General features: G+C 33.0%; 1 protein-coding gene across 21 annotated transcripts in view; it reads left to right on the forward strand.

Moving 5' to 3' along the window:
- FAM110B (family with sequence similarity 110 member B) overlaps positions 1 to 27,266 on the forward strand; it is a 200,715-nt gene that overhangs the window by 102,783 nt on the left and 70,666 nt on the right. For 15 of the 21 annotated variants that reach the window (XR_012484319.1, XM_074278716.1, XM_074278714.1 and 12 more), the window contains one exon: positions 11,610 to 11,684. The gene's annotated coding sequence lies outside the window, so the exon portion shown is untranslated. Of the gene's footprint in view, positions 1 to 32; positions 461 to 11,609; positions 11,685 to 21,142; positions 21,213 to 27,266 lie in introns of those variants that run through there. The other 6 variants (XM_074278726.1, XM_074278713.1, XM_074278730.1 and 3 more) reach the window with 3 other exon arrangements.

Below are 27,266 nucleotides of genomic sequence, written 5' to 3' on the forward strand. Positions count from 1 at the left end.
CACTGATAGATTGTAAGGTGAGACAGCCCTCCAAATGACACAATCATGATTGTTTTGTCTGTGAGGTCTAATTTATTAAAATTTAATTTGCTCATGTGCTTTGCTCCAATAGCACTGTGCTAGCAAATGGCTATAATTAGATTACAGGCTGCTAAGCAGTGGTGACAGTATCTGAGCCTCAGAGAGCATGTGCTAGATTCTACATGTGCCTTTTTCCTATTGGCTGTTGACATTGCTGCTTGCCAGTTTGATAGGTTTCCACAGTAATCTTTATGCTGCATTAGAGACATAGATACAGAGGTACTGTACTGTGTTCTTGCAACGGTAGAGGTGCTTAGCTTGTAGCATAAAAGAAGGAGAAAGCCACTGATGGAAGAAAGGCATTGGTCTTTGTTGTAAAACATCACTAGTGAACGGCTGCTAGCAGCAAGCAGGGTCAGTGGAGGAGTTTCAGTTCATGGTAATTACTTTCAGTCTTTATCTATGCCATAAAGCACAGCCGTGCATGAAATGAATACTGTTAATCATGTCATCTGTTTAATTTGATCTTGCTTTTGTTAATCGCATGTGTAGTACAGCTTCTGATACTAAACATGTTCCCCCAGGGGGGGAAAATAGTTGAGAAAATATCAAGAATATTCATGTGGGAACATTGTTTTTACATGAATTCTAGGGTGCATGTGCATGTGAGGAATTCTTATTGGTCCTCTTTTGTTTTGGTAATCCTAGTAATTTCATGGATTCAGGTATCTTTGCCGCTTCTTGTCCATCTCTGGTTGCTTCTGTTTTTATTGAGATAAGATTGCTCTGAATAACAAGGGGTCAGAGTTAATTTTATGAAATGTTTTCTAATGAGACATATAAGGCAGTAACTACCCTAAGAGACTGAAGAATGGGAAGTAATGTGCTGTTGTTATTTTTTCAGAGATGCTCCCAGCCTTCATTTTGGATTGTTTCTTTGTTTCACCTTTTTGTATTTTCCATTAAGAGGCTCTTTTAAAAAATTAAGTAGTGAGTTTTTGCATATCCCAATATAGAGGAGAAAAGGTTCATTGTGTATATTATTTCCAAGAGCCAAATTTTGGCTTGTGGACTTGTTTTGATATGGACTATGGACAGACATTGCCTTTAGAGTTGGAATGAGAGAGTAGGAAGGTGGGGTTCCTGTCACTCACTTTGAATAATGTTTCAAACATTTTCCAAGCAATTTTTATTTTAATTTATTATTGAATTTCAGTTTTTGTTCTTAGACTACATTTTTAAATGGCCTTAACTCCTTAGATTTGAAATGTCGTATTTAAATGCAACACATTTAATTTACAGTATGGGAAGAGAAGAAACAATTGACAAAATGTGTATTTGACTGAAACCTTATCTTCCCTACATGTTTGCCAGTTTTTATATAAAAATAGATTACAGCTACAGCTGGCTGTCACAACTTAAAATTGATGCCCTTGTCTTTATCAGACTGTGGAGTCCACAGAAACTTGAGTCACCAGTCATTCAGCTGGCTGTCTGCCACCATGCGTCTGGTAACAGTGAAAAGCTTTGCTAAAATCCAAAAGGTGTAAGGATTTTTTTTTCCTTTTTCTTTAGAGACAAAGTAATTTAACTTTCTAAATAACTGCTTAATAAATAGCTGACTCCATTTAAAATATATGTACTTTCCAAAATATCTTTTGTTGTATTTAAAAACTCCATGTTAACATTCTCTGTGATGCCCTCCCTCTCTAAATATTCATTTTTTTCAAAGTTCATATTTGTCTAATAGATTATATGTCATAGTTTGGTGGGGGGTTTTCATATTTAACACATTTGTGAAAAAAGATCTTAGAAAGAATTACTAAGTTTCACTGAAAATATCACAATTGAACATTTTATATGACATTAAAAATGAATTTTTTTTAGTTTCATCATGCCAGGTGTGATCAATGTAAAAATTAAGAGTGTAACTCTGATAATGACACTCAGTTAACATTTCAGCATAATTGATTAAAAGGCTGTGCTTTTCTGTGATTTAACAAAATTACATGGCTGCATGGATGATGGTATAGAAATTGTGATGATAGTTGCTTCGCTGTATTTTTATGTTTTCTGCCTTTTGTTCTTGCCATGAGATGCTTTACTTCTTTATACTTGGCTGGCAAACTTTTTGTGTATCAACAGTTTGGAATGGGTAGTGACGAAGAGAACAGTATATAGATACCTCAGTCATCTTTCTCTACTTCCTTTGTCTTCTGAAATAGCTATTTAATCGTCCTCTTCTTCTAATTACTATAAGGAGTAGCTTGGTTTAAAAGAAAACCGTCAACAATTTTCTCCCCTGCTGAACAACATCAAATCTAAACTTAAACTGTGTAGAATACTTTAGGTTACTCAGAAGAAGATTTCTCTGCTTTTGAAGGCATATAAGTATTGAACAAAGTATGCTTGAGATCCCCAAATCAGTACTAATTGATATGGGAATTCCCATGTATTATAATTAGGGTATTTTTCCATTTCACAAAGTTTTATATGGTTAAAGAATGTAAAATTGACTTCATATTTCGGTGACTAGAAAGTATAATGCACAAAAATATCTTTTAAAACTAATTAACTTCACTTAAAGGAACATAGTTCTAGAGGATTGTCATTAGTAAAATATTGTGTCTCTAAAAAATAACAAAGATAAACATGTTGGTTGCTCTTAGACTCAAAAGGATTAGAAGTGTGATGTATAAAGTATATATTTTTCCTTTACTGAAATCTTTTTTTGCAATTCACAAACAGGGCTATAGAAAATAAACCTCTTGAACATGCTGAATCATTTTCTCTATGCTTCAAAATGTTCATACAAGATAAAAGTATATTTGTGAAATGAAAATGTTTTGAGCAAATATAGCAATATTAGTGGACATCAGTATATAAAATATAATTATATTAAGTTCAAAAAAGAAGAAAACAAGTAATTAATAATATAATTTTGTTTTCTGAACTAATTAACTAAACATTAATAAGGCAATAAGAACTTTGAGGGAGATCTCTAGTAGACTGTCCTCAGGGATCTGTCCGTGGTCCTGTGCTGTTCAGAATTTTTAATAATGAAATAGAAAAGGGCATATATGACATAAAGCTGAGAGAGAATTAACATAATGAATAAACAGAATGCAAAAAGATCTTGATAAGCTATTGTAATAAAGTAAATAATAATATGAAGTTTAATTTATGGCAATTCCACCTCCTTCACATTTCTCTTATCTATCCCTTTTACTCTGCTCCCACAATCATCACCCTATATCAGGAATTTATTATCTTTCAACTAGTCAGGTATAATAACCTTATAATTAGCTTTCCTAAATCCAGTCTCTTCCCTCTCAAATATATCTTCTTCTACATTGTTTGAAAATTTCAAATCCTAAAATTCCAAATGTGACCATTCGGCCCTCCACTGAAGCTTCATTGGCCCTCCACTGCCTTTAATGGATAAACTTTGGAATTCCTCACTTGATATTTAAAGGCTTTCACAATCTGACTTTATTTTTCTATTCTGATTACTCATCCCTTCCCAGCAAGATTGACCCTGCTTGCTGTTCCCTGAAAGCAACATTTCATCTTTTGCTTCTATTTGGATCTTGCTCATGCTCATGCTTGGAATATTCTTTCTTCCCTCCACTGCTTTATAGAACCCTTGTTTCATTCAGAATAAACTTTCAAAGTTCAAGAGACACTTTCTTCATGAGACTTCAGTGTTTTACAGTGCCTCCTTTTCCCCAAAATTGTCTTTCTGTCTGCCTAATTATCTGTCTATTCATCTATATAGCTATGTAATTGTATCTTTATTTGTATAAATGTTGTTTCTTTCCAGGAAAACATAAGTTCTTTGAAGGGAATAGGGAGGGACAGTCTCACTTGGATATATTCCTCATCCTAATTTTTACATGCTTACATCTGCAGTAGGTGCTTAATAAATATTTTTCAATTGATTTGTATTTTTGTTGTGTTGTTATTGGCCAAAACCTTGAAAATTATGTTTTCTTATACATAATAATATCTGATTTTTATATAAGCCACCTTTAGGTTTGTAAAGCATTTTATATGTGTTTCCTCAAAGACACCACATGAATAAAAGTGCTCCAGCTATTATCTCCTTCTTACAGATGAAGAAATGGAAACTGAGAAGTTAAACTTGTTCCAGGTGGGATGTGAGCCCTGGTATCTCCTGACTCCAGCATGCAATAATGCATCCATGATTTCCTACTACTTCTCTACTTCTTCTATAAGAAATGCTGTCTTCCCAGAACACATTGAATAAGGATATATTCAATATTGTTAGAGTTAAATTAAAGAGAAGATACATGGAAATTGGAGATATTTTCATTATCCATCAATTGAGATATATCTTTGGCAAAGAGAACACAAAGCATTTGTTAAAATATTTATTGTATTGAAGATGTTTCCTTATATAGTTAATCTTTTTTGAAACTGTTCAAGTTTCCTGGAAGTAACATTTAAACTTTGGTTCTGTATTTGATTTTTTTGATGTTCTGTTTTATAGCGTCTCATTAAAAATTCAATAAGAAATCAGTAACAATTATAGCAGAATATTCAAACTTTGATTAAGATGCTGTTTTGTTAAAGCTGTTAATTGAATTTAGACATAGTTAAAACCACCAAATTTAAAGTAGCAGTTAATTTTAGGACTAAAACATCAGTTTGTTCTAACATTTGTTAATACTGAAAGGACTCATGTAAAAAATTAGGAATCATACAAAATTACTGTAGGATATGTAATAGAAATGTCTGTCATGACTTCTGACATAATATAGACTGGATGAGCATAAAAAGTTAGATAATTGTATAGCCAAAAGATACCGGACTTGGATTCAGAGGACATTGGTTAAAATCTCCTATCTAAAACTTATGTCCCAAGTGACTGTGGCCACTTCAGTTTTTTCTGAATGTCAGGTTCCTCAGGAAACAAAATGAGCATAATTCTTATGCCACAGTGTTGTTGTAATGAAATCAGACTAGCTATTTACCAGTTATTACTTAGATGTCCTTTTGCTATTTGAGATTCAACATGTCTCTTCTAGAGTTTATCATATTCTACTTTGCCCTACCTCTTTTCAAACAACTATTTCTGTTAAGGCCTTCCTTTTTAACCATTCTTTTAATCCCAAATAATGTTTTATTCCTCTTTTTCTTTCTTTTTTTTGCATTCATCTTCCTTGTGCCTTCAAATCCTGTCAGTTGCTAACTTCATGCATTTTACTTTCCAAGCATTCTCATTTGTCTCCTTTTCCTAGGACTAGCATCCTAATTCAGGCCTTTGTGGCTATAGTATCAAAGAAAAAGAAGGCATCTAAGGAATTATCTAATCCAAGGGTTCTTAACCCTTTTTGTACCATGAATTTTTGAGGACACTCTAGTGAAGTCCACACATATCATATCTTCTTAGAGTTTTTAAAAATTTTAAAAACTAAAATATAAATAAAATAATTTTATATATGGGCATAATATATAAAAATATAAATGTAAAAATCTTTTGTATGTATATACATCTTTGTGTAATGTTACCCATCTCTAGGGTGGCAGGAAAGAAAAAAAAGGAAAAAGAATATTTTTTGTGTGATAACTTTTATATTTTAAAGGAATAGCAAGTTGTATATAGTAGATTTGCAGTTTCATATGCAATCATCCTTTTTTACTATATTATACTATGCAACAATACTTAATATTATATCTCTTTCTTGAAGGCTTAGGACTTTATGTTCTTGGATTAGTGAGAGTAGTTTGCCCAAAGTCACACATCCAGCATGTGTGAAAGGTATATTTGAATTGCCATTCTCCTGATTCTGAGACTGACCCCTTATTCACTGTTAGCACTTAGCCTATGAAATTTCTTGTATTTATTTATTTGTGTAAATTTTTTTTTTACATTTTTTATCCTTTCTGGAATGCAAGCATTGTTTTATTTATGTCATATACAGGACCTAACTTGTTCAATGCTTTGCACAGTAAATATTTGTCTTATTGAATTTAAATGTTTATATGTGTGTGTGTGTGTGTGTATGATATAAATGTGTTATTCTTTTATAAAAGGTGAAATTTTAATTTTACTTTCCTATCGACTTTAATTATATGATCAGATAATTTTATAACTGTCAGATAGACTCCTTGCTCCCTCTTCCTTCCCTCCTTTTTTTTTTTTAACTGATTTTGCAAGTTAGAAAGAGATTAAATTTGACTTTGCAACAGGAAAAACATCTTAATAACATACTATATTTTTCCTCTCATATAATCATTATCATATTATCAATAATAATAATAGCTATTGTTTTGTAGCTGGTATTTATATAGTGATTTATATGACTTTACAAAGTGCATTACAAACATTTTCTTTTTTCCCTTAACAACAGCCCTGAGCAGTAGTTACTATTATTATTCCAGCTTGTTATTTATCCTTCCTTTTTGAAGATGACTATGACATCAGGCAAGTGATGTCATGACATGCAAGTGATAGGATATAAATGAGGGAGGGTTGTGCAAGGTCACCAATCTTATTTTCTCCTCCTGAGCTACCTGAATCCAGTGACATTATATAGATCAAGTTGACTAGAGATGGCCCTGGATACAATGAAAGACCTTGACTCTTTTTTAAATTTCTTTAACAAGGCTCAGTTTGACTGAAGATTCACCCATTTAGTGATTTAGGCTAGGTAGCAATTTAGACAAAGAATCTCCTTTCACCTAGTCCAAACAATCTAAAAAAATAAATAAATAGATGGATAGATGGGTATTATTCCTATTTTGCAGTAGAGAAACTGAGACATCCTGGGCTGTGTGATTTAGCATAGGAGGCTGGATTTGAACTCAGGTTATCCTGATTTTATATTCAATCCTTTGTTGTACCACCTAGCAGCTTTTATGGAGAGATGCAAATTTTGTTGCATTTCTACCTCCCTCCTCTTTCCCTTTACTTAAGCTGTTGTGATTTAATTACTTAGTTGCTCTGTATTTTTTTTTTCAAAGAATAGTAAAGTATAGTAATAATTATTAGAAGATCCCAGAGATTACTTTCCTTATTTTCTTTCTTAAAGTGGCTAAGGGTATTCTAGTCATTAAGAGAGTTATTCTGTCTAGTGAACACTACAATAGCTTCATAATGAGCCATTACTGTTTGTTGATGCTCTCATTAAATGAGCATTGTGCTGTTAAATGGATGGGAGGTCATAGTAATGAACCCTGACTTAACTGTTATTTGTGGGTCAGTTAAAAAATGAGCACCTGAAGTGGTATTTTTGAATTGTGATGTGGAAATGTTATACCTACTTTGAAGACCACCAAACTCTATTTCTCTGAATTATGGAAGAATATATAAATGTTTATCTATTCTAGCAGTATGAAATGAAACCAGCTATTGATAAAGTGGAAGAAGTATTGTTTGTGTTGTTTGCCACTTCTATCTAGTTTAAAATCTCTATCTGAAGGGAAAAAAATATTACTTTTAACTAGTGATTATCTTTAGCACCACGGTTAATATGTGAAAACCAAAACCAAACTTTTTTTTTTTTTTCATTCTTCCAGTACATATCTCACACTTGACTTCCTGTTCCACTCCTACCCCTTTTTTAAAATTTAACCAGCTTGTTCAATTTCATTTAACAAGATCAAGTTTGAATAGTTCTTCACCTCCCCTCAACCTTCAGTGTTTACACTGAACAGAATTCTCTTCCACTTTTTAGCTAGTAAATCTTTGTGTTTTTCTTTCCACCTTGGATTCACAGAGGAATTAGAATTTTTAGTTGTTTGTTTATCTTTGGTCTAGTCCCTAACCCTAACTTTTTTTTTTTTTAATTCTTTTATTCTGACTGTTCTCCTTCCATTGTCCAGAGAACCATCACTTATAACAAAAGAATCGAAAATCAAGGTTTGATGGGGAAAAAAGCAGTTTAGCAAAACTAACAGCATATTGACTAAGTTTGACTGTACATGGAATGTTTCATTCCCATCTTTCTTCCATTTAAAAGAGGGTAAATTGATACATTTTCTTATGTTTTCTCCTGCATCTATCTTGGTCATTAATATTTACGTAGTATTCAGTTTTGGGATATTTGTTTCTTTCACTTACATTATTACAGACATTATCTTATCCCCTTTTTTCTGTGTATTTCATTTTTTAATTCTTAAAAATCTTAAACTTCCCATAACTTCTTGTCTCATCCTATCCCTGCCACCCAAAATACATAGGCATGCTTAATGACTTCAATGAGATTGGATTCATTAGTTCTATTCCTTTTGGTGAATCAGTCACTTTTCCCTACCATATACTTTTTTATTATTAAGGGTTTTTATTTTCAAAACATATTCACAGGTAATTTTTCAACATTAACCCTTGTAAAACTTTGCATTGCAATTTTCCCTCTCCTCTTATCCCTTCCCCTAGATGGCAAGTAATCCAATGTATGTTAAACATGGTAGATATATATGCTAATATATGCATATATATTTATACAATTATTTTGCTGCACAAGAAAAATCAGATCAAACAGAAAAAACGAGAAAGAAAATAAAATGCAAGCAAACAACAACAAGAGTTGTTCACTATGTTGTGAAATACATTCAGTTTCCATAGTCCTGTCTCTGGGTGTAGATGGCTCTCTTCATCACAAGATCATTGGAACTGTTCTCAATCATTTCATTGTTGGAGAGCCACATCCATTAGAATTGATCATGGTACTCCTACATACTCTTAAGGTCCTCCAGTCTTACCATCTGCCCTGCTTTTCTGCTCTTGAGACTCCCCCCAATACTGTCATAAAACTTACTGATGTTACCTAAGGATCAGTGAACCTTGCTTTCTGCTCTGTTGCTGAGCAGTCATACAGATTTCCAAGCCTTTACATAGGCCCTTAAGCTGATTTTTCTTTTCTGTGTTGTCTTGACCTATTAGAAAATATGAGCTGTTTGAGAGAAGGGATTGCTGATTTGTTTTTTGGTCTATGTCAGTTTCTTGTTCCTTTCTCTTTGTGTTCTTAGTACTTAGCATAGCATAGTGTTTGGAACATGGTTAAAAACTTAGTGATTTTTCATTCATTTAATTTTCATTCATTCATTCTTTCCTTAATTCTTCATCTTTGGCTTCACATATTACTAAGAACTATGATTTCTTTAGTTATTTTCTAGTCAATGGACATCTACTTTGTTTACAATTTTTTTTTTTTTTTTTTTTTTTGCTAATATAGTGCTATTATATATAGTTGTGTATGTGGAGGATTTATTTTTGTTATGGCTCTCTTTAGGGTGTATTCCTAGCAGATGAACCTCTAAGTCAATGTTGGTAGACATTTTAGTCACTTTGTTAGCATGATTCCAAATGCATTTTCAGAATGCTTGGACTAGTTCACAGGTGGAACAGCAAAAACACATGCTTTGGGCTTTTTGTTTGATTTATTTTGTTTTGAGCACCTCTCCATTATTGATTAGTCTGACCATTGTAATCTTTGCTAATTTTCTGAGCATGAAGTGAAACTTTAGATTTATTTTGATTTAGATTTTACTTAGGAGTGATTGGTGGCAAGTTTCCATATGATTGTACTTTGCAATTCTTTTGCCCATATCTTTTGACCATTTGTCTATTGTTTAATAGTTCTTGGTCTTATATGTTCAGTCAATAATTGATTTAATAAATATTTATGAAGCATGTATTGTGTATCAGATTCTTTTAAGCTCTGGGGATACAAAGACAAAATTAGGTCCTTGTTCTAAAAAAAAGTTACATTGTAACGAGAGACAACATCTCTATATAGAAATGTATATTTAAAATATACCTGATGAAGAGAAGGTAATTTTAAGAATTAGTGAGCTAGCAGCTAGGAGGAAGAGAATTTTGAGAGTTTTCATGTAGAACGTTTCCAAGCTTTGAATTAGCAATAATAGCTAGCATTCATAAAACACTTTAAGATTGGAAAAGTGCTTTACAAATATGATCTCATTTTATCCTCTTTATAATCCCATATACTGTTACTTTCCCCATTTTATACATGAGGTAACTGAGACAGAGTTATTAGTCTGGAATTATATAGCTATTAAGTGTCTGAGACTGGATTTGAACTCAGGGTTTCATAACTCTAGGTCTAACACTTTCCCTTCTATACCACCTGTGTTATCCCTTTTGAAGGAAACCAAGGATCCTAAGATTCAGTTGAGGAGAGAATGGGCAATATCCATTGCAGAATCTCAGGAAGTGAAATGTCATATGTAAGGAACCACTAGTAGACCAGTTTGACTGGAACAGAGAAGTACGTGAGGATAGAGTATAAGAACTAAGCCTGAATTAATGCTGGCTTATATGCTTACTTTGATATCAGTATGTTTAATTATCATTTCTTTCTTTCTCTGGCCTGAGCAGAAAAGTCCTGGAATGACCTTACCCCATCCCACTTGCCCTTGATGAATTCTACCTCTTATTACTTAGTAACTACTTCTAATTGTTTCTTTTTCCCCCTCAATATCCCCAAAACTTTTGTAGTAGATATTAAATAAAGTATCCTTCACATTTATAAAAATATTAAGGATATAAAGTTTAGATAATATGGCCTGTCTCTCAGTGAACTTATAATCTAATGAGGAACCATGGTTTACAGTCAAATAGCCAGATTAAATTTTAATAAATGAAAATATGACCATATTTTGTGGTAAATATATCAGAGAAATACAAGCCCCTAATATGTAAGGTCATTTCTACTAGGTTGTAGAAGACCTCATGCCAGGCATTTCACATTGACTTTTCCCTTAAAACTCAACAAGAATTTTATTAAATGTCTACTAGCTACAAGGTATTGTGCTAGCTGCTAAGAGATTGGAAGAGTTCTGTGACTCTGTTTAATAGAAGTATAATGAACACAGTAAAGAGTGTGAATGCCTTCCTGTATTGGTTAACACCAGTGGAATATCATATCTAATTCTAAAGGTGTTTACACTGATGAGTTAGAATTAATTTGCAGGAGGGTAACCAGGATAGTGAAGGAATTTTAAACCATGTCATGTGTGGATTGATTAAAGAAACTTGCTATGTTTAGCTGTGAGAAGATTTAAGGGGAACATGATAGTCTCCAAATTCTCTGTTACTGTGATTTCATCTTTGTGAGATAGCACTGTTATATATACCAGTGGTATATTCCTTCCAGAGCTTCTCATTTCTTATTCGACAGAACACTGGATTTGCTGCCTCCTATTTCTCCTCACTTTGGAATGAATGGGTTACTCATATGTGATCCTTTGGTTTTGCTACATGACCATTCAACCTACTTTTCCATTAATTTTCTTATTGAAGTACTTCTCACATTCAATTTTTCATCAATCATTATCTTATTGAAGAGGAATTCAACTTCTTTGACTCCAAAAAGCACAATTAGGGATAACTGGTTTAAAAAAAAAATTTGGCTACTGAGGCATCTGGATAGAAAATTAAATGATAAAGAAGAAAGCCATTTTTTTGCTTATTTGTTAATATGCAAAATTACCCTCCATAGTTCTGAAAAATTTTGAATATTAGTTTATTTTGCCAAATGTGTACATATTTTATTAAACCAAAAGTAATATCAGTTCTTTTTGTTTCTTTGTTTCAGATATAGCACTCAAGAACATATTTCAAAGAGAAGAATTTCTATTACATCTGGTTGCCATTCACTTTTTCATTGCAGGTAAATATCATTATTCATGTTGTATATTTGTCTTAAGATTTTCTCTTTTTTTGAAACAAGAATATTGATTTCCCCCCCCAAACACTGATATCATTAATATCTAAAAACAAGAATACATTATACCTCTTTTCCTCTGATATCTAAGCAGCACATCCATTCCCTCCCTTAAGCAATCTGGTTATCCCTGGTTATATTCATAACATTGGCATGTAACTTTCTAGGATCTCCTTGATTTTTATAGTTGTTAACGAAACCTCAGTGTTTAAAGATAATCCTTTTCTTAAAAATGTATAAACCAACAAAGTCCTGCCACTTATTTGTGTGCATAATGCATGCACAAAATAAGTGGCAGAACTTCATTGATTTAACATATAACATATTAAAGCATAAAGCCTCATTTTTGCCCCAAGCTTATTGGAAAGACAAAATTTATAATTAGGAAATTGTATGGTATGTCATGTTATGTGAAGCTATGCCATGTAGATAGTGTAGTAGGAATTCTGAGAAGGGAGATTGTGGGAACAGCTATTGAGGAAGGCTTCATACAAGAAGTGTTACTTAAACAAGATCATAAGGGATTCAGATAGCCTGAGAGGAGAGAGAAATGCTTCATTCCTGGTAGGGATGAAATCCTTGAACAATGGCTCAACCCCAGGGCTATCCACAGTGTGAGAGGATAAAAGAGGCTGTTGTGGGGAGGGGGAACAGACAAGATAAAGATGAGACTGATTTGCACTAGATGTGGCTATTTTCCATTCTATATTACCTTCATGTAACTCTATCTAACATAGATTGTCCTTTCATAAATAATGACTGCTGAAACCTCCCTTCCACCTGGACTGAGGAAACTGATCAAAAGTGATCATCTATAAGCCATAGATTCCAGGCTTCTCCATTTCATTTGTGGTCATTTTAACTCACTCTCATACAATCAGAAGATCTTGGGTAGTGCTGTTGATAGCTTTAGTAGAGTAGATGAGGAAAAAAATAAGTGCTCACCTCAGACCCATTCATTTTTCTCTCTTATGCTCAGCTGCTTATCTGCTGACTACAGAATATTCTAATTTTATTGGCAGTTTTTCTCAAAAGTTTACCGAGCTTTGCTGTAACATACTTTCATGTCATGCCCATATTTAATGTATTATTACTTTATGTTATATTGTTTGCATTATATTGCTGTATAATTATTTGTATAATTCAAGTACAGTCTGTATTAAATTATTGTCAGATGACTTTTCCTGCTTAGTGATTGTAGTAACTACAGCTTAACACCATGTCTAGCATGTGATAGGAATGTAACAAATGTTTATTGACTGACTAAATTTAGCCAACATGTTAGGAATAAGGATAACTAACAAAAATGTACGAAAGGAACAAATGGAGAAACCATGCCCATATAGTTAGGCTAAATGGAATTTCTCACTCAGTAGTTTAAGCTGCATTGAGGACAGATGGACTAAGAATAGATTTCATAAGAAATGAACTGATGCAGAGAGAAGTAGAACAATACAACAATTTATATGATGACAGCAGTACTGTAAAAATAAGCAACTTTGAAAGCATTTAGCTCTCTGATCAATTCAATGACTAACCTTGAATTCAAAGACTTGATGATGAACCATATTGTGCAACTCCTGACAAAAAGATGATAAGACTAAGTGCAAAAGACCTTTTTTTGGAACTAGGCTTTTATAGCAATTTGTTTTGCTCAACTATACGAATTTGTTACATGGGTTCTCTCTCTTCTCTCTTTCTACCCCCACAATAATACAGGAATAGAGAGAGAAAAATAATAATATTTCTTGAATGGGAAAAAATAAAATTTAATGGGATAAAATAGACTTTCTAGAATTTGCTAACTGCAGGTTAAAACAGTATAACATGAAAGAAAGTAAACATTCATGGATGTGTTGTCTATAAGTACTAAATTAGAAAATCATTTGATATTCATATCACATTTATAAAATTACTTGCCTCAGGCATTTCCTCCATGTTTGACTGTGGGCAAATCACTTTACTCTGAGTCTGTTTTCTTATGTGTAAAATGGGGAGATTGCTGTCTATGGGATCTCACAGAGTCATTGTGATGATCATGAGATAATATATTTTAAAAGCCTTGCAAACCTTAAAGTTTCATATAAATCCCAGGATTAAAGGAGAGTAGATTTAGAGCTAAGAGAGACAGACTCCCAACTTTTTATACTTTCAGTGGCTGTCCCCTTGCCTAGAATTTTTTTTTTCCTCTTCACCTCCTAGTTTTATTGGGTTTGTTCAAATCTGGTTTTCCATCTTGTCAACAGCTAAAATTCTTTCTACAGGAAGCCTTTCTGGGTTCTTCTTAATGTTGTGCCTTCCTTGCTGTTGATCATCTCCAATTTATTCTGTATGTATTTTATAATTGTTAGCACCTTGTCTACCCATTATTCCAAAAGTCTTAGGACAATTTGAAGATCTAGTAGCATAAAGTAGCTTTAGAAAAGGAGGAAACTGAAACTCAGAAGTAACATGATCTGACCTGCATAAGGTTACACAAAAAGTAAACATCAGAGACACAATTTGAACCCAGGATATCTAACTTTAAGAATTGGTGTTCTGGGGCATCTAGATGGCAGAGTGCATAGAACTCAGGAGGACCTCAGTTCAAATTTGGCCTCAGGCACTTAATACTTCTTAGCTGTGTGACCCTGGGTAAGTCACTTAACCCTATTGCCTCAGCAACAACAACAAAAAAAGAATTCGTGTTCTTTGCACTGAGCTATGCTCCTTTTTTATTTATTATATAACATTATTATTACTAAGTGTTCTTCTATAGGTACAATCATAAAAATTAAATGTTTTATATCTTTCCATTTGTTTGTGAAGTCTGATAGCAAGGATTTATGCCTTACCATAGCATAATGTTCTATATATAGTCAATAATTGAAGAAGAAAGATTTGAATATACTTCTTGGGTATATTATTAATTGACTCTGTCCTTTTTGCCCCTCTGTTTATATTAGACATTGGATAGAGTACAGTTTTACTTGATATAGTCTGCTTTTGAATGGACCTAAGCATTTGTAACAGTATATATTTTTGCATATTCCTAAGAAGCACAAGTGTAAAAATGATTTTAGGAGAATAAAATATTCTATAGAGGTTATAGAAACTTGACTCCCATCTATATCTGTGGCATAAAAGTATCAAGTAATTAGAAAACTATTATGATAACTTGCACATATGTTTGCCCCCTTATATAGGATGGAAATAAAAACATTAGTTTGTAATCTCAAAAGGATACTATTGAGAATTCATGAGCTTTGTTTCTCCTGCTGCTTCTATTACCTTCTTTTTAGTCAATTAGGCATTTAGGAAGATGTATTAACTCCTTTAAGAATGTTAGTATATATACCTCTTAGGTGTTGCTTCCATAGGTGTCTAAATTACTTTCCGGTAATGCTGAGAATAAAGTCCAAAAAGAGTATATACATACATATATGTATATGTATGTCCATGTATACAGCTATGTATGTATACATAAACATATAGCTGTATGAGTATTACTTATTTCTATTATATAGCAGGCGGTTTAGTGAACATTAGGCCTAGAGCCTCAGTTTAAATCTTGTCTCTTACATTGTTGTTCAGTCTTTCCAGTCATGTCTGAGTCTTTGTGACTCCATTCAGGGTTTTCTTGGCAAAAAACTGGTGTCATTTTGTTTTCCAGCTCATTTTACAGACAAGACAACTGAGATAAATATGATCAAGTGACTTGTCCAGAGTCACACAGCTAGAGACTTCAAACTCAGCACTCCATCCACTGCCCTTTGTCTCATACTTATTTGCTTATTAACTGGGATTATTTACAAAAATATATACTGTTACAAATGCTTAGGTCCATTCAAAAGCAGACTATATCAAGTAAAACTGTACTCTATCCAATGTCTAGTATTAACAGAAGGGCAAAAAGGATAGAGTCAATTAATAATAAGTGATCTGAGATGTGCTTTGTTGGAGGAAATACTCCAAACTTTATAAATTAAAGGTCCTTCATTGATTGAATGTAACTGCTAATAGGTATATTAAGTTCAAGTTTCTTGAGGGATCTTGCTAGCTAAGTGATTATCTTTATAAGTTCCTAGTATCTAATTGCCCCAAGCATCTCTTTGAGGCAGTTGCAGAAAAGTCTTTCTCTATGGGTAGAGATTTTTTTTATTCAAAATTCCCATGAGTGAAATCAGAAGTCTGAGAGAGACAGAGACAGAGAGAGATAAATAGACATCAGGGACAGAGAGAGACAGACACAGAAAAAAAGAACTACAACCAATATGATTTTTATTTTTAGAAGCAATTAGAGGAGGCATTTCTGAATGAAAACTAACTTAAAGATACTGAAGAACAAAATAACATCTTTAATGAAATTATGTTTTGTTTTTTTTTTGGGGGGGAGTGGGGTTGTCCAGCTATAAAAGATGCCCACCTTTCCTGGTTTATACATTTTTAGGTCCTCTTTTAAAGAGATTATTGACACATAAATATGTCTTATATTTTTATTCACCCATTATATTTAAAGGTTCTCTTTAAGCATTTTATGCAATCTTAGTCAAACTCTTAGATATAGTATTTTTCTTTTGAAAAATTTGGGGATGAATTTAATCTTTTATGCAGTATGAACTAGTTCCCTAGGAAACATCCAAGAAAAACAACATTTGTAGATTTTGTTTAAATGGTCCTGAGCAAAATGAAATTGTGGTTTCCCAGGGATAGTTTTTTTTTTTTTCCCTTTTCTCTATATTTTACTTTGCTTCTTAAAGCTGGTCCTTCCTTCTCTCAGGCTGTTTTAATGGCTGCCAAAGGCAGTCTGTACCCTAAGTAACTTTTCTGTGACTCATCTACCTTTCCCTTCTTGCAGCTGAGACTTTGCTTCTTTGTTTGGCAGCTGTTTGGCAGAGGAATGATTTAAAGCTGAGCTTCCATCAGTAGAGTCAGGTACAGGCTCCCCCACAGTGCTCACAGTTGGCGCTGACTAGGGGAGTTCCCTGCAAGAAAGGGAAGTTGGCCATGTTAATGAGAGGCTCCTGCTGAGCCAGGCATTTCTCTGTGTTTGTTTTTAGGAAAAAAAGGCTGAAAATTCTGGTGGGGCAGGTTTGGAGGTGAGGAAAAAGAATTTTAGGGTCTTTCTTATCTTTAGTAAAAAAAAAAGACATCGGTTTTCTAGGTATCTAGCAAAATGGAAGAAAGAGGATGAATCCAATGAAATTACCCACAGAAAACTACTCCTCAAAGAAAAATTCATAGTAAAGTACTGTTATTATCAAATAGAATGAGATTGATATTGATTGATATTTTCTAAATTGCTAAATTGGCCAGTGTTATTTAGCATGTTTAAAGTGTTTGGATTTTTTTTTAAATCTTCAAAAAGATATTTTTAATAGGAGAGGGAGAGAGAAGAAATAACATAAGAAACCTACAGATTTTTAAAAAAAATTTTAGTTATTTCAGTCTTTTAAATAATTTCCTATAAGAAATGATAGGGACAGAAATGGAATGTAGATAGTGAGAGAAAAGAGGCAAAGAGTAGGAAAGGTAACATTCCAGCGATTTGGAATAGGTGGATTGCAAGGGGGGATTAGTAGCTTGGTGAGATGTCAGGCTCAAGAGATGGTAGTCATGGTACACTTCAATTAAGGCTTCCAAGGAGACAAGTCAGAAGAAATAGTTAAATAACCAAGCAAAGCAATTCGATGAGCGAGAAAGTGAGAAAAGTAAAAACAAGAGATGGAAGTATAGATTTAAAACTGATATATAATGGAGATTTAAGTCTTTTAAGTTGTTTTGATCAATCTGCAGTTTTTGACCCTGTTAACAAATCTGTATTCAGGCTGTTATCATGTAGATTTGAATACCTGGGTAAATTTACACTGATGCTAATGATAATATATAACACTAGACTCGTCAATCTAATAATTATTAATAGAGTAGGAAAGAATTCTGGGAAATATTTGCTCTTTTTCTGTTCTATTTTTGTGTGACTATTCTCTAGGATGCAGGTGAAACAGGAAAACTCTTGCTTTAGAGTTCCCTTCTCATCCTTCAGAAAATTCATGAGATTAAGGGGCTTTGAACATCTTTCCTCCTCATTTACTTTCATTGAAAGCTTATCTACATTTATATGCCTAGTTGCTACTTTTGCATAGATAACTTATAAATCTGTCTATGTTGCCTTCCTTTGTCCTTAAGACAGTTTGACAACTTAGCCTCATCCTTTCTCATCAATAAGTATAATTTCTCAACTATCTCTGTGAATGTCAATGACTATATCTTTCTGGCTTTATTATCTCTAAGTATCAGTTATCTTTTATTTTTCCTTTAAAGGATCCTCACACCTTTCCCCCAATCTCTAGTCAACTGCTTAGTCATGCAGATTCTTTTGGTATTGTTTCAGATTTCATATTTTCTCTCCATTTCCCCAATCACTATCTCTTCCCTGGCTTAACTCAATCACATATAAAGTGGTCTTCTTGCCTTCAATTAAAGTAGCTCTCAGGGTAGTCTGTCTCAAACACAGTTATAAGATTCAGTCTAAAAAGTCAAATAGGTAACGTTCTCCCTAATGAGGCTCCCATAAACCAATTGTCTTATGAGTCATATTATTCAGCTTTTGACTGTCTTTTCTGTTTCACACCATACTTCTTAATATCCTCTGCATATATATTGCTCATTCCCACTTAAGCACTTAAACTTGTGCTGTTTTTGTCTGTAAAGCTCAGATAACATCCATTTCTTCCTCCTTTTTTTTTTTTTTTTGAAATTCCATTGCTTTAAAAAAAGAAAAGAAAAGAAAAGAAAACACCTGCTTTCTGATAATTCCTTTGTTTTAGATTTCCTTCCTAATCATCAATATGCTTTAAAATAACTGTTCAGTAAAGCATTAGACTTGAGGCTAGGAAGACTTGAGATCAAACTTGGCCTCAGATATTTATTAACTGACTCAGATGCATATTAACTCGCAATAGGCAAGTTACTGAATCTGTCTCCTCATTTTTCTCATGTGTAAAAGAGGGAGAATAATAGCACCTACCTCTAAGAGTTGTCATGGGGATCAAATAAGAAAAACCTGCTTTCTGATAGTTTCCTTGTTTTAGATTTCTTTCCTAATTATCAATATGATTTGAAGTAACTAACTAGGTGGCTCAGTCAATAAAGCAGATATTTACTGACTGCTCAGATCCTTATGAACTGGCCACAGGCAAGTTACAGAATCTGCCTCAGTTTCTTCATCTGTAAAAAGGTACCTACCTCTTTGATCGTTGTCATGAGGATCAAATGAAAAAAATATTTGTAAAGTATTTCATAAACCTTAAAGCACCATAGAAATACTAATTCTTAATATTGTGGCTTTTCTTATTTATTTGTGAATAGCAAATTACTTTGCCTCCCCAAATGGATTATAAGTTCTTTTTAGGGCAAAAACTGTGTTGTCCTCTATTTCATTTCCTCATTATAGAACTCTGAAATCTCAGACTTTTAGGAAATGCTCTCTGAAAAAAGGGAGATTTTTTTTTTTTTTATCATTAAATAATTCAGAAATCTCTGTATCCTGACATGTTCTGTAAGAGAATGTAGTGTCCTGGGAAACATAAAAATGAATGATCATAATCATGATATAGTTAGTGACAGCACAGTTCTATAGCCTGAGCATACTTTCCTCCAGAAGAAGTAAAATTATTGTACCAACAAGCGTAACCAACCATGGAATCAAGTTTTAATTGATAATATAGAATTGAAAGCCATTGTTAATGGTTTTGGTAATCCTGATACCATATGAATAGAAAAGGACCAATCTTTGACATGACTATGATACATAACTTAGATCCACCATAAACATCATGTTCATGTATATTTTCTAGGAAGTTTCAGTAGCATGACCTCCAATCCTACAAGCATTTTTCATAAAACAACTCTAACATCCTATAAAATATGCATCATTGAGGTATAGAATAAGTGAATTTACAACTGAGAGGTTATACTTAATGCAATACAGATCCCCCAAGAGGAATAAAGTATGGAAAAAAAGCTAGTTACCTATTGTGATCTGATATAGTATGAATGCAAAGATTTGGGCATGATTCCAGGTAACCTGGGTTTGGACCTCTGGGAAACAGGAATGTAACAAATAAAACCATTTGTGCTGTATAAAGAGATGAATGGCAAGATGAATGGCATCTTTGAGGGAAATATTAAGTGAATGAATGAATATAACCCATGAGGGAAAGGAAGGAAGTTAGTCACTCAACACTTAAGAAACATATACTAAGCACCTACTACATATGTGCAAGGCACTGTGTAAAGTGCTTAGGATGAAAAAGCAGAAATGAAACTGTCTCTTCTCTCAAGAAGCTCATGTTCTATTTTATAAATCCAGTAAGTAACAACTAAAGTTGTAAACCAAAGAACTGTGTTTATGATTGTGAAGTAAGGAATGTGCAAATGGTTACTTAGACTTTCAATAAACACCACTACTCATAAGGAAAATATCACTTTAGGCAGCAAAAACTTCTTTAGATTTGGAAGTCAGTGATGTTGTTTAGAACTAGTATGGTTACTTCAGTGAAAAGTAAGAAAGGAAGTAATATAGAATTAGGAAAGTAAAAGAAGGATGAGCAGAAATAAATAAAGTAAAAATTGGGTTGGATTATTTATATTTTGTGAAAACATAAGAAATTGTTTTCCTAAAGGTAGCTATAAAAATATGATGTATCTTAATAGTACTTAGGGAATTATATCTGAATCTAATAAAGTTTTTCTCCAAAATATGAATTTAAAGAGTAATTCCATTATGAAAGGATTCTTCATTCATCAAATTATTCTTCTACTCTAAATATTGAACTTCCATGCTATCTTTCCAAACTAAGATCAGATTTCCTCTTTTCAAAAAATAGTGTTTGTTTATAGTTTTTCAGGTACACAACTGTTGTTTAAAATAACATAAATGTTTGTCCAATGAAATTGAAATACTCTTTTTTGTGTGTGCATATATATCACATAAAATAATTACATTGTGAAATTTTGAAGTGGAAACAGTGCCCTTTCCAGATTGAAAGTTGATCTAAATTTCTATTTTCTTTCAGCTAATAAAGCAAATATTTAGGTCAGTCAGTTACAGAGGCTAATCCTAATAGAGTTTGTTTTTTTTCTTGAAACTCCCTTTTTCAGGGAAAAATAATGATTTTCTAATTTCATCTTCAGTTGCATCCACTTGTTCAGATTTTCTGGAGCCTTAATCCCAATCATCTCAAAACACAAAGTTAATCTAAATTCAGTGAATTTGACTTTTTTCTTTTAAATGCTTAAACTTAGAAGTTTATGTGAATTTCCCTAAAACACTCTTCTTGATGAAAGGTCACCTCTACTTTTTGTTATTGAGTCATTCCAGTCATGTTTGACTCTTCATGATCCATTTGGGGTTTTCTTGGCAGAGATTCTGGTGTGGTTTGCCATTTCCATCTCCAGCTCATTTTACAGATGAGGAAATTAAAGCATACAGGGGTAAGTGACTTGCTGGGCTCACACAACTAGTAAGTGTCTGAGAAAGGATTTCAACTCATGAGAATGAATCCCCTTATCTAGTGGTATTTCTACAAAATTTTTCTTTATATCCATTATTTAGTACAACTTAAATTTGATGCCTTATTTTGTATGGCATTCTTGCCATCATTCACAAGGAGAACTCCACAGGTGAAATTTTGAATTTCAGTACAGTGAAACTTCATTAATTCAGTTTATACTAATTCATACTATGTGATTATTTGGCCATAAAGTCAAAAGTGTGTCCTTTGTGTGTATGTGTATGTGTGATGTTATTAGGAGTTAGATATGGGAGATAAATAATGAGTCAGAAAGCCTTATTAAGAAAGCAGAAATACTTACTCTGAGTGAAGGCCAGCAGTCTCTTCAAATACCACTTTATTCTGTAATGAATTCTTATTGTTAATTAAGCACTTAAAAGGATATCTAAAGACATCAAGCTTTCTCCAATCCTGTTACTAATGTGTTTGTGTATGTTTTTTCCCAGTCAGATTGACCTTTCCTCTTTGTCCCTTTTCCTGACATTCCCATTTCTTCCCTCTAAGCCTTACCTTACCCTCCAATTAGGCTAAATTATCAGAGCTTTTGTGTTCTCTTATTAATGTGAATCTTTTCAAGGAGAAGCAGTCAGAGTGCACTAGAGAATTCCTAAGCCACTTTTGAGGTAATTTAAAATGGTATTCAATTTCTAAGTAATCCAGTTTTTATTCAGTCAAGGGTAGTCAAGCCCCTATTTCTTGCAGTAGGACATAGACATAAATTTTCCAAGAGTTATCTATACCACAGTATTGCTATAAAGAGTGTCAGCATCATTATTGAGCCTCATGGAGTGGTCTCTATTAAAACAGAGTTGGCAATTAAGTCATTATCCCAGCCTTCCTGTCATCTTACTGCATCATGTGTTTTTTTTTTTTTTAATTTTTTTTATTAATTTTATAATTGTACCTTTTTTTTGACAGTATTTATGCATAGGTAATTTTTTTTTTACAACATTATCCCTTGTACTCCCTTCTGTTCTGAATTTTTCCCCTCCTCCCCTCCACCCCCTCCCCTAGATGGCAGGCATTCCTATACATATTAAATATCTTATAGTATATGCTTGGTACAATATATATGTGCAGAATTGTATTGGGAACGTAAAAATAATCTGGGAAGAAAAAAAAATGCTCACATTTTACACTCATTTCCCATGTTCCTTTTCTGGGTATAGCTGATTCTGTCCATCATTGATCAATTGGAATTGGATTAGTTCTTCTCTATGTTGAAGATATCCACTTCCATCAGAATACCTCCTTATACAGCATCATTGTTGAAGTGTATAATGATCTCCTAGTTCTGCTCGTTTCACTCAGCATCAGTTGATGTAAGTCTGTCCAAGCCTCTCTGTATTCCTCCTGCTGGTCATTTCTTACAGAACAATAATATTCCATAACATTCATATACCATAATTTACCCAACCATTCTCCAATTGATGGACATCCATTCATTTTCCAGTTTCTAGCCACTACAAAAAGAGCCTACATCATGTGCTTAACTCCACTAAAAATATTTTTTAATGTTAACACTTGAGCATTATGTTTCAAGAATCATTTGCTTCCTTCTCTATTACTTCCTGAGATTTACTTGTAGTTTAATATCACATACACTAATTTTTAAGAAAATTCAATATTTCCTTTAGCTAATGGTCCCTCCTGAGGAACTGGTGATTCTTTGACCAGATGGATTATAAGTGCATTTTTAACCAGTTTCTTCCATGTTACCTTTGGAGCTTTGTGAGCTATACCATATTCCTACCAAGCAACTGATTTCAAGATAAGCAGTTTCTTTTTTAAAAAAATTATTATTATTAAAGCTTTTTTATTTTCAAAACATGTGCATGGATAATTTTTCAATATTTATCCTTGCAAAACCTTGAGTTCCAATTTCCCCCCACTTTCCCCCTAGATATCAAGTAATCCAATATATGTTAAACATGGTAAAATATGTTAGATTCAATATATGCATACATATTTATATAATTATCTTGCTGCACGAGAAAAATCAGATCAAAAAGGAATGAGAAAGTAAATAAAATGCAAGCAAACAACAACAAAAAGAGTGAAAATTCTATATCATAGTCCACAATCAGTTCCTGCAGACCTCTTTCTCTGGGTACATGTGGTTCTCTTCATCACAAGATTATTGGAATTAGTCTGAATCATCTTATTATTGAAAAGATCCATGTCCATCAGAATTAATCATCATATAATCTTGTTGTTGCCATGTATAATGATCTCCTGGTTCTACTCATTTCACTTAGCATCAATTCATGTAAGTCTCTCCAGACGTCTCTGAAATCATCCTAGCAGTTTATTTCTAAAGGAGATTGGGGCAATCTTTCTTCCATCTCCTTTTCTGTCCCTCTATACAGTTCCTGATCCTGGAAAGCTAAGTGGCTTACTAATATGGACTTTTGACTGCTTATATTTGAAACCAACCAAGGAGCCCTTAGGCCTACCATGTACAAATCTTTAGATACAAGGACAATATTTTTCAAATGTCTATATTGAGTGATAAATCTAAATTCTATATGTCAAGAGAAAGCTGATTAACTTGCAGGTTCAGTCCTTCTAGGAAGAATTATCACTGACAACTTGTTTCTAAACAAGGAAGTAGTTCTATAGATATTCACCATAAAAAATTATTCTCAGGCCTGAAAGAGTTTTCCACTTACTAAAGTTCAAGAATATTCACAGTGACTCATTTCTAAATTGAATTAAAATGACATGTAAAAATAAAAATATATTACCAAGTATTTTAGAGCTTTGGATGAAAAATCGATGTGTATCATAGTATTATTATGCACATCATATATTATGTCTCACATGTTGATAGATTTAATTTCAAGACTATTGAATAGTTCTTAGTTTTGAAGTTCTGACAAGGACTCTTGTACTTCTTAAACTAATAAGTTTCCACTTTAATAGCAATTATCCTAATACATAAGTAGGAAAACTGAAAAAATCTTGTGATGCTCCACAAAGGAGACATGTTTCTGTCTTAAATGGCTGTGCAATATTATTATATTATTTGAAAGAGTTTCCATGCTTTATTTCATGGTAAGTTTTGATAATAGGTGAAACACTTCCAAATTATATTTGCCTTTATGTAAATTTCATCAAAATGTATTTTTGTTTTGTTTGTTTTTAAGGAAATAGTAAAATCATTAAAGTATTTTTTAGATTTTTAGATTCTTTGAGATGTTTGGAGACTTGGCAACCATTTATTAGGAACATGATATGTACAATAGATTGTATTGGATACTGGAGTATAATGTCCAGGCTAGTTCCCTGGAGGGCCTCAGGATCAGCCAGAGTCAGGATCAATCAAAATTCTTGGTCTTCAGACGGAGAAGTGAAGGAGGCAGGCAAGCTGCCACATGGCTTGCCAAAGATATATACTGAATTCTGGAGTCCGGAATCTCCAGCCTTTCTCTTCATCCGTCCTGCAGCCAAGTGACCCTGACTTAGTATTATTTTGCACATCATATATTATATTATCATATATATTATTAATATATATTATATTATTATATTATCCCTCAGCCCTCCAATCCTTGGCTACAATTACCTCACCACCAAACATTCAGCAAGCCCCATGGTGAGAAGAGCCATTAGATCACCATCTCATCTAAATATATATATGGAGCCATTATCTCACATTGAATAGATAATTAGTCTAAGTATTCTGTTTTCTGGTTCAAGCACACCTTTTCAGAGTTTCAACTCTCTATACTGGAGGAAATACCAAATACTGTCCCTGCTATCACAAAGATGATAGATTAAAAAAAAAAAAAAGTTTTATCTCTGATAGTAAATACCTAGTTATAAAGACATATGCTCACAAAACTGAGAAATCTGATCACTTGCTTTACAAATTAATTTTTCTTTACAAAATCATATGTTTTGGGATTCCTTTAAGAAAGACCACTTAAATTATATTTAAGAACTATAGTAGTAAAAGGTACACAGGTCTGGAAGTCAAGCTAGCTGGATTTCAAATGAATCTTTGCCTGCTATTAACTAGCTTTATAACTTTGAATAAGTTACTTAGTGTTAATTACAAATTGAAGAATTTGGACTAGATGTTTCCCTAGGTCTTTTTAATTTTATATTTTGTGACTATAATTATTTGTTTATGCTGATATGTTCTCCAGGAAAAAAAAATACAAGACACACTTTTAAGTTTAATCTGTATTAACATTTTCTCCATCACTTTCTTGAGTCCATCTAAACAATCATGAAAACAGCAAATCCAGCCCTGATATATATATATATATATATATATATTGCATGAGCCAATTTCCAAAGTGTAAATATTCATATTGAAAATGTAACAGCTCTCTACTTCATTCTGGCTCCAGCTTACCTCTCCTAGTAGGAAAGATTCCAAGTTAGATCCTGGAGGGGCTTTCTCCCTGTGAGGAAGAAATCACAGGTACTCATCAAAATTAAAAAACAAAACAAAAAACATGGAATGGCATAGTGGGTAGAGTTGCTGGACTTAGAATTAAGAAGACCTGAGTTCAAATGCTACCTCAAAGGCTTCCAAGCCAGATGATTCACTTAATCTGTATATGGTTCAGGTTCCTCACCTGTAAATATAGGAGTTGGATTCATTGACTTCTAAGGTGTGATCTAACTCTTAAGTCTGGGATCCTATGAATTTCAATGTAGAGTCTGAAAAGTCTAGTTCCCAAAAATAGTGCCCTTGCAAGCATTATGTATTGAAACCAAGTTAGAAATGCAAATGAGCATCTCTGAAGATAATAGTTAAAGATTTTTTTAAATTGAAATTGTATATTTTCATAATCATATTTGTTGTATGTAAATGAGAAGCAGAGTGGATAGCATGGATAGAGAGAAAGCTGGGCGGTAGGAAGATCCAAGTTCAAGTCCACTAGTTGTGTGACCCAAGGAAGCCATCTAAATTCTCATCTTGAGCCAAGGAAATTCTGAAGGACTGTCATCTCTACTTTTTAGAACCTCATTTTCTCCAAAATTGTTCAAACATTACCTTTCTCAACTCCTAGTACCCTCCAAATTACCTTATATGTTGAATATACTTTTATTTTTAGATTTGTCTATAAATATGCATATATGTATGTATGTCAACACACTGTGGATTATTTAATAAATATATTTATGAATATATATTATTAAATATGTATATAAGTATATATATTTAATATAAGCACCTAAAGGCCAGGATCTTTTGCAGCTTTGTCTTTTTCTTCTGCCCCTGGAATAATGCCATGTTTTTTGTATGTGCTTAATAAATTCTTGATGATTAATTATTTTCAGAGTAGGTCCAGATCTGTACTGATCAAGTCACTTTCTTTATCTAGATTTCTGTATGCTGATGAAATCAAAGACATGCACATATGAATCATATATTTTTCTCAATGATAGTGAGCTCTCCAGGAAAAGAAATGCAAGACATCCAATTCAGATGTCTTTTAATTTGTCGGGATTATAACTATTACAACTAATTTTGAAGGAATAGTAAGAGCATTGGGAGTTCATTATCAGAAATCACTTTTGGTGCTTTTTTGTGTCTGCCACATAGGTACAAGGCCATCCTGCCTCTTAACCTTCATCCAGCTCTTGGCTAATTGACTGACTTAATAATTGCCCACTAGCAGCAGCATCAAGATTAAGAAGAAAGATCCTTTTCTCCAGTAATCCATGTTATATTTAGAAGTAAGAACATAAACAGACATTTCCACATAGGACTCTACCCTTTGAACTTAACCTTCCATTGGGTACAGAATTCTATTCCCTTTTACTGCAACAAGATATCTATTTTATTTTCACTTTCTTTTTGGCAGACACGAGTAGCTTGTCAAAATGAAATGATTTGTGTATGTGGGTAGTTACTTTTTATGGATTGCTATGAATAAGAATATTTTTTAACAAACCAAATTATATTTTCTCACTTTCTAAACTTCAGAGAGGTTTATGGCACAGTATTGAT

This window comes from Sminthopsis crassicaudata, chromosome 1 (genome assembly GCF_048593235.1).
Source record: "Sminthopsis crassicaudata isolate SCR6 chromosome 1, ASM4859323v1, whole genome shotgun sequence".
Classification (NCBI taxonomy): Eukaryota; Metazoa; Chordata; class Mammalia; order Dasyuromorphia; family Dasyuridae; genus Sminthopsis; species Sminthopsis crassicaudata.